The 9,168-nt window shown below is 36.1% G+C and overlaps 1 long non-coding RNA gene across 1 annotated transcript; it reads left to right on the top strand.

Moving 5' to 3' along the window:
- Nucleotides 1–1,900: 1,900 nt before the first annotated feature.
- On the top strand, nucleotides 1,901–5,357 carry LOC124170321. Its single transcript, XR_006867433.1, has 2 exons — nucleotides 1,901–1,941; nucleotides 5,299–5,357. It is a non-coding gene; the product is annotated as an uncharacterized LOC124170321 (long non-coding RNA).
- The last annotated feature ends 3,811 nt before the right edge of the window (nucleotides 5,358–9,168 follow it).

The raw sequence follows: 9,168 nt of genomic DNA, 5'->3' as shown, positions 1-9,168 counted from the left end.
TCACATTATTTAAAAAGTTACACGAGGCTTCCAATGAAATAAAATAAGATGCACTCACCCTGAGGTAATTTCTACACGAAAATTTTCTCAGTTCTCCGTCCGATTTATGACAAATATTTATGAAATCATTGAATTCGATGAGCTTTTTCAAGCACAGTGGGCTGGCAGGCAGGTCATCTCCAACAGCAACCTACGAAATGAATGAAAACATATGCGCAAGAGATTTCAGACTTGCTGTGGAAAACATGCTCATACAACGGAATAAAACAACGACTAAGGAAATCAATAAAATGTAAACCCTCACTTACTTGTAAGTCAACAAAATCGCCAAAGGCATCCTTTCCAGTTTCCTCGCTTCCTGCAATTGAAAAGAATATTTTGCAACAATAATAATTTTTCTTCATGCAAAGTCTGCACGGAGATCCCTCAGAATTCCTTTCTGAAGACTCAGATAAATTCCCAGCGGTAATACTTATATTTTTACAGCAATAACTCAATCTATCTGTAAAACCAGTTCACTCCTCAAAAATCATCCACAAAGCACTCAGTGATTTACAAATTTCTAATACATTACGTTCATTTCCATGACTTACGATAACGCAAAAAACTTGAGAATAATCCAGGAGAATGGCTTATAAAGCTCACATTGACAAGGACCTCAAAAATATATCGCATTTCAACAGAAAAACATCAAATATTTTCCACGAACTCCATGCTCATTGACGCCTTTCTATTAACTGACCATGATAGCAAGGATTAGCTTACATACCGGATTTCATTTGCGTATTGCACCGCTAGAGAATTGCGTATACAGCAGGCCTAAAATCGAAAAATGAAATATTTCCAACAATAAGTGATATATTATGCTAGTTTATTACATTATTTGAATTAAAAAAAATATTTTAAAACTTTTTTAACTCTACATTTAAGAATATTGAACTCTTTCTCATATTTAAGGACTGTAGATGTAATCTGACCTGGCGGACGCCGAGGTTGGGCTTAAATTTTATTTCCGGCCAGGTGATTGAATAACCTTTAAACAAACATTTTAACACTACAATTAATCGAAAATTTGACGAATTTTAAATGAAATGGTCCTTTATTTTTTTAAATGGAAAGAAAATACCCTTCAAACACGGATGTTTGGCCTACTCTATAGGTGTGCTACTGGCGGATAAAATGGCAACTAGAAAACATCGGTTCTATACAGAGGTTGATTGTATAGTCACTTAATAACAAGTGATCGTTGTGGATTAAACTTGTCGTGGATGCTTGTCCAAAGAATTTACAATTGTGTCATAAATTGTTGAAAAATTTCTCAATCCAAGCTATTGAGTCGTGATATATCTTTCCGTCGATTCATCAATTGTTGGATTTCGTGTTGCTTTCGTTTAGCATTCTAAAGTATTATATTTTCACTCATCATCTTAGTCAATGTAGTTTCCTTGTTGGAATTTGTGATCTTTGTCAATGCTGAGTAGATGATTTCTTTGACGATAAACCTGATTTAAAAAGTGAATAAGATTTTGAATCGAAAACATGAGTCGTACCATCGGGACTTTCACGGAATCTTCAGATAGGAATCCAGAAATAGACCTTTGCAGACTTTGTAGGGAGAAGCATGATTGTTTTTACAGCATATTCACTTCGAATGTAGCGTACAATATAACTGTGAAGGATGCCCTACATGATGTAGTTGGCTTACAAGTAAGTGGCACATTAAATTTTATCGATTTTATTTAAAATGGTGCTTACTTCATTTCATGTTTTCATTCCAAACTCTATTGATGTGCAACTTGTTTATTAAATTCTCAGATTACTGTGGGAGATGGCCTGCCCACTACCATGTGTCCACTGTGTTTGAAGAAACTTAGGGAATTCAGTGTTTTCAAAAAGATTTGTTTAGAATCAGACGCAGTTCTTAGAAAAAGTTGCTTCAGGGTGAGTACTTATCGTAATTTCTTATTTGAAGACTGGTGTAGTATAAGTATTGCAGAGTTAAAGGTGAAACTCTTTGGTTTATGTAGACAAAAGTAGGAATCAAGAATGATATATTTTGCGAAACGTTTTACGGAAAAGTGTAACAAGTCCAATTTCCCGTAAATTTGGTTTTTCCCTATCCGTCAATCGTTGGCAAGGTCCTATTAATGTTGCTGTTTGTGTTACAATGGCGACGATTGAAGACATTTTGTCATCTAGTGAAATTAAGTGTGTGCTAAACTACGAATTCCAGGAGAGAATGGCATTCAAACTCACTATTTATCAACTCAAAAAGGCAATCTACCCACTGCGTTATACCACGCTACCTTTTTAAGTATTTGATTAGGTAATCGGAGCATGTTAAAGAGAACAAAAAAATCCCTGACGATTTGCTGCTAAAGATTGAAGTGTCAGAGACCCAGAAATTGGTTTGTCTATGCGTTGTCAAATAAAGTCACAGTTGCACGTAAATATATTACCTTTCTTTAGCTCGGGGCCCATTTCTTACCTTTAACTATGATCTCATGAGGCTATGGTTATGTATAACTAAAAATATCTTTGCGAAGTTTTGGAAATTGATTGTTTATTTTCAAGTCATCTTGTATGAATAGATGGTGGTTACAATGAAGGCAAGATTGGCAAAGTATTAGAAATTAATTTAAGTGCGGAAAAATTAACCCAGAAAACATTTTCATCAAAAATGTAAAATTAGAAAGAAAATTAGGAATTTTGATTTGGTATATCTTTTCTGTATTTGTTAAGTTTATTTTTATTTAGTTTACTATTTTCCAATATTGGAATACAATTTTTATATTTGCATCGACTTTGATTCTTTCAATCACAGCATATTTGTCTAGAACCATTTCTGTTAGTGCCCTTTTTAAAATTATTTGCGTTTTACTTATAAAATCAGTTTTTTACAAAATCTTTTAAATTAACTCTATTTTGTTTCTTAAAGTACATTATAAAATTTGAAAGTTTTCTATAAATTCTGTGGTTAGCAAGTTTAAATATGACCTTAGCATAAATAATTTCAAAGGTTACCTGTGTTAGGATATATATTTTTTAGGTACTGAGATGTTTATCCTTCATAACAGTCTTCATAATCTTTGCAAAGGATATGGCATGCAGAAGCTTAGTCAGGTGTTACGCCAGGCCAGATTCTCCTACTCCATCATGGCCGGCGTTTCTATTTCAATGAGTTGTCCTGGTGCACTCATGACGATGGACAGCTCGTACATCGGACCCAGTGGAATTCCCATGTTAACTTTAACGATTTTATATATGTACAGGGAAAACCTGTGATAATTCTTTTTATGATATTCATACCTGGCAATGTTTTTGCATTCTTAATTTTTTTGGGGGCTATCGGTGTAAATAAGGGCTATAAATTCATACTCTGAGTAGCTTAATTCTTACAATATATTTTGAGGTCTATTCTCTTGAAGCCTTTTTTTTTATTTGTTTTGATAATGTTTTGTGTACTGATTGCATGATATTTGGAATGGGATGCTGTTTTAGTTTGTGGATCAATTTTGCTCAATGAGTTTGGAGTGTGTTGACAGAAATATTTTCTTTGTGCATAAGGTATAATTAATGCTTTTTGCTGATGTTTTTAATACCTTTGTATTTATGCAGATTACTGTGGTGAGAAACGTTTTCACCTAACTGTAGAGTTAAGGATTTAGTTCGTGATGTGTATTTATTTTGTACTTTAATGGTTGATGTGATTAATAATTTATAATTGTGGTTGATTAATGAGGCTCTGTCCACCACATGATAGAAATGTAGGTATTAGAATATCTTGTGGGTGAGGTGTAAAAGGAAGGATGTTGTCCATTTCTAGCTGCAGTTTTTTCCCATCATTGTGGCAAAGCTTGAATACTGGAATGGTTTAAGTGTTCATCTTTTGAGGTTATGCATGAATGAAGCCATTTTTCAATGTATTCACATGAGTGCAACTGCTGATCGGCCAGACCATGTAATATTGAATTCAACAAATAATAATAAGATTGTTCAATGTCTGGGAAATTTGGTGAGTGCATTCAGCCTTTGCATTTGAGTGTTTCCAGTTAGGTTTTAATATTTAATGTTCTAGGCATTGTGATGTGAGGTTTCGTGCTGTGGAATTACTGTTGAATAATTGAAAACACAATTTCCTCGCTTGACACTAAATTCCTAATGCATGCAATCCCTTGGAAATGGCTTAGTGGGCAACTACAAATACAAAGCAGTCTCTTCTTGAGTAAGTATGGCATTGATCATCTTTGAGCAATGCCTCCAATTGATTTTCTCTGGAGGTTTTTGGCCCTTCTTTACATAGACAGTTGTCATCATTGAAATGATTGTCCTTGAAGCAATGATACCAATCGTGTAACAGTGTTTCTGTTATAGCAGCATCTCGGTTAACTTTATGGTGCTCTTCTCTCAACACTAAGGATCTAATGCTGTGACATATTCATCATGGTTGTTGAGCAGTTTGTTTGCCTAATGTCTAAGCTTGAGTCATGATTATTCTGGTAGTTCAAAATTGACCAACAATCAGTGCTATAGCCATCTATTGACAGGCAGTAGGAACTTTGTTTCGAGAATAATACATAATTGCGCTGTGATTGGTTTCGCATGTTTAAAGGATAATAATAACAGGGTAATTTAAAAATCCATTTCATGAAATAGTTATGGAAGAGAAGATGATTTTGAGGTCTGTTTTCTTTCTGCATAAATATTACACCCTGTATTCTCTTCTAGAGTTTATATTTGAGTATTAACAGGAGGTATAAGAGCATAATAGGAACATTGAAAACAATCTCCACTTGTTTTTTTTCTATGGCTCTACTGTTAAGAAAAGAATAAATAGTGATATTGGCCAGGTAACAGCTACTACTACAAAAATGATAATTGCAGAAGCAAATTGATTGCAAGAATAAGAAACTTGATCAATTCATTTTCTTAACTGCAAAAAATTGAATCTTCAGTCTCTCTTTTGATTTCTCATGATTTGAAAAAAAATGGAAAAATGATACATCTGAATAATCTCCATTCTCTGTCGTGTATTATGCTGTGAAGGGGCAGCTTCCATGGTCCCTAAGATATTTAGAAAAGACACTGTGTGAACCTGGAATATCAGCGATCTTCCTGTTAATTTTTTTTAGTTTGTTCTGTAGCTTTTCAGTATTTGATTAACAGGCATGCAGAGACCAAGCTATTTTTATATGATAGCAGAGGCAATACGTGTAACATTTTTCTCCGTGATGCTTTGAGTACCCCATGTATGTGTTTTAAAGAGATAAAGGTTTATCCCTGTTACTTTTTCTGCAGAGTTTTGAAGGAGGAGGGACAGAAGATGAGGAGTCGGAGCCTTTTGTGGAGACTAAGGACTGCATTCAAGATGTCATTGAAAACACTTCAGAGTTCGCATGCTCAGCCCAAATGACTGAAGTGTACATTCCTGTGCCAGACTGCTTATTGCCCAGGGAGGATAAGTTGGTAAGTTATAATCTCATTTACAGTGAACACTGAGTCTAATCACCTTCAGTTATACAAATTTCTCGGTTGTATGAGGAATGGGGGTGTGTCTGTTATAAATTTAAGAATTTTGGTGGGAAGTCACTGGCATAATGCAACCTTCAGATGTTGTTCTTTCTAGTAGTGACACATGAGGCAGGAAGTGGAAACACACAATTTTTTTTCGTGCAAGTCAACAGCAGTGGTACAGCATTGATAATCTGTTGACAGAAATGTCTCTTATCCCATGGAGTATAATTTCGGAATCCCTTGTCAAATCTCTGTTCAAGCCATTAGTGGTGGCTATTGCAAGGCTGTCTCTCATGATTGCCCTCTATTTGTTCAAGCCATCATCCTCCATTGTTTCAACTGAGGAACCAGCATAAACTATTGTGGATCCTTTTTATAAGCCTAGGTGAAGAAATGATGAAGACAAATCAATTTTCAGTGGAACCTCGATGTATCGTTCCCACTGTGGTGCCCTTAATGTAAGTGGCCAATACTCTCATTAAAATCATGTGCTCTTGGCAGCGTAGCTCCCTGCTCCCTAGTTGAGCATTAATATTCTTGAGTTTGATCTGTGAGTTGCAAGATTCTCATGAGTATTTTGGCCAGCTGGAGTGGTCTCAATTAAAAGAGGAGTTTTCATTATCGAGTGAGGGAATTATTGTTTTGCTTTTATTGAGTGACGCCCATTGTTCTCTCCTAGTTTCACGTGAAGGACGAGAAAGAAGACCCTCTGAGTGAAGGGAACTCTCCTGTTCTCGACACGTCACATCCAGCTGGAATTTTAAGTGATGCCTTTGACCCATTGGCCACTGATGACCTGGTGAGTGTACTTTTGCCAAGTGTAATTTAATTTTTCTCTGGCACAATGTCATTCTATTTTGCATTATTCCTAAGACCTTTCTGCAGAAACATACTGCATTTTGCCTTGCCTGTTCAATCATGAACAACTACAGAAGAGCTTTCATGTTTGAATCGTTTAAATTAAATGTAATGACCAGATTTGGTGTATTTTGCCAAACTGGCTGCTCAACTTTGCTCGCTGAGCAAGTAAGCTTTCTATCATCTCAGCACTGAGCAGTCATTTGTTATGTGATCGCACAAACAGTTTCATTTCCGTTTGCCATGGAGTGGAAGGGGGGATGTTAGGAATCGAGAGTTAAACTGAATACTATTGACTTACATTCAGTGAAACAGATTGACCATGACATCATAATGTAGCTGCTAGCTAGATTCAACTACATAACTCGTATTCCTTATGAGAGATTGATGTTCATAGGAATCAAAATGTTGCAGAATTGGATTTTGTGATGAAAGTGAAGAGGAATTTATTGTGGGGATGATGGATATTTTAGACCTTGTTTACCATATTTGAATTGAGTGTTGGGCATCGGCAATGCTAGTCGATTGCCAAAAGGTATCAATTGTTAGTGATGTTAACTCTTTCAAAGCTGACCATGTAAAACTCAAAATCAACCCCCTGTGCGGCTTCCGTTTTTCCCTCTCCTGTCGACTGCACAGCGGGATAGAAATGTGATGCTGGTTGCATAATGTCGGCTTCTTCCCCGCGCCACTGTTTTCTTTCATATTTTTCTGCACGTTGTGTCCAAAAAATACAAGGAAAATGAATTGGTAATGTTCTAATGGTATTGCCAGTGGTATGTTGCCACTGCCATGGATAATTTGTGGCTCAGATGGATGTACACCCATGCCTCGTATAGCGCAATTTCGATGTAGCGCAAATACATTCCATGGGGAAACATCGTAATCCAGTATAGCCTAATCAAAAAACTTTATCGCTCTCATGATAACACGTGAACTTGCGCTCAGTGCTCATGAAAGTGATATCATTTTATGCATTTTACTAATATTGCTTGCGTCAAATCTTCTTTGTCCCTATATTAATCGAAATCCATTGCTGTGCAATGGACAAAAGCATTACTCATCATTGGATTTAGATAGTTGGCCTACCAAAGTAATTTATCTCCACTCTTTAACAGAATAACAATAGTTAATTTAGATCATTAATTATGCGTGGAGCTAGTGGAAATGAGTTTCTTTAAGCAATACGGTATGAGATGTAATTTTTGCCATCATAGGTTATCGGGCGATTGACTTCCAGGGAGAGGATCTATGCTAAAGACTTCGAGGTCATTGGTATTTACGCAGGAGAAATGGAGTGGTGGCCGAGTTGTGTATGAATAGTATCAACACATAAAGGGTCTGCATTAGTTTCAAACACAATCGCATCATTCCCTCCCAGCAGTCGTAGGACCTTTGTGACACAGGAATACTGTGCTGCAGTAGGTGATTTTGATAGAGCCATACAGAGGGAAAACCAAGAGAACAATGGCCAAATATAGGAATGCGGGTAGAAAAATCAAGAAGTTATCATGAAAAACCATTTACCTAGAATAGAAATTGAAAGAGGTGAATTGCTTTGAAAATAGAGATCATCGAAGGAATATTGCATGGAAGTTTAAACTCACAATTATCTCTTAACTGTTCTGCAGCTGTAAATTTTGAAGCCACCAATTATAAGTATGTTCCATACTTAGAATCTGATGCATTGTTTCCTTACCTCTGTATTTGTATTCTCAGTTGTGAGTAGAACATTCTTTTTTGGAGAATGCTCCTTGTGCCTTTACTATTCCATTGTCTATTTCTTTCATGCTTCTTCCATCAATGGTAGCTAGACTTTCTGTGGCTTATAAATGAACTGGTTACTCTGCTTTGTGTAGCTTAGCATATAAGTCTGTTTGTAAGGTTATGAAACATGAAAATCGCATATTATTGAAGCCATGGTAAGTAGTGTATTTATACTTAAAAGTGGTGATGTTATCATTTGTTTTTTATATTTTATCACGAAAACACCACTTATGATTAGGGATGTGAATTTTTTGATGGTTTGAGAGGGAGAAAAGCAGTACTTTGAAATTGGAAATTCGGTTCTTTCAAATAGACATTTCGGTGTTTTCTCAAAAGCTGCAAGTTTGAATATATACTTACATTAGTTTTTATTTCAAAACCTAGAAAAGGGACAGTACCATTGTTTAACTGAATATATCTTGGTTAAGTGACACTTCCCTTGTGGCTGTGTTATGATTGCAGACAATCACCTCAGTGGTGGAACCGGGAAAATCGATTTAAGTCAAAAATTAAGCTATAATACCTGTCGGTAGTGAAATGGGGAATGTGATATGTATAAAAATTGCATGCTGTTTAGTGTGGCTAGTAGGCTTTAATTCTTTCTAATAAGTAAATTTCAATCTAAGTTACTTCTTTTACAAATCCCACGGGATCGAGAATAACATAGGTAATGCTGTAGAGTCAAATAAAGCCCGGAACTCCAGTAGCTTGGTTACAGCATGGGAAGCTGCACTGGACAGAACTGCACTCATTTAGCCCCTACCGACTCCCCTTCCACAATCCTCTAGTAGTTTAATAATATTGCTCCCGTAACTCCCTCATACAATGAGTTCAAGTGCTTGCTGAATTTCCCTTAGCTGCCCATCTAGAATAGGTACAGCTGGCTGTGAGTGTCCCTCCAGAAATATGATCATTTCAACAATGTGTTTGCCATGTTCTGTGATGAACATAGCCTGTATTTGGATTGATTCCTAGTCTTCTTCTGAAATACTATTAGAAAAATCAACCGTCACGTGTCATGTTCCCACT

The sequence above is a fragment of the Ischnura elegans genome, chromosome 13 (assembly GCF_921293095.1).
Source record: "Ischnura elegans chromosome 13, ioIscEleg1.1, whole genome shotgun sequence".
Classification (NCBI taxonomy): Eukaryota; Metazoa; Arthropoda; class Insecta; order Odonata; family Coenagrionidae; genus Ischnura; species Ischnura elegans.
Note: the sequence above shows the minus strand (reverse complement) of the source record. Positions and strands in the feature narration are given on the sequence as shown.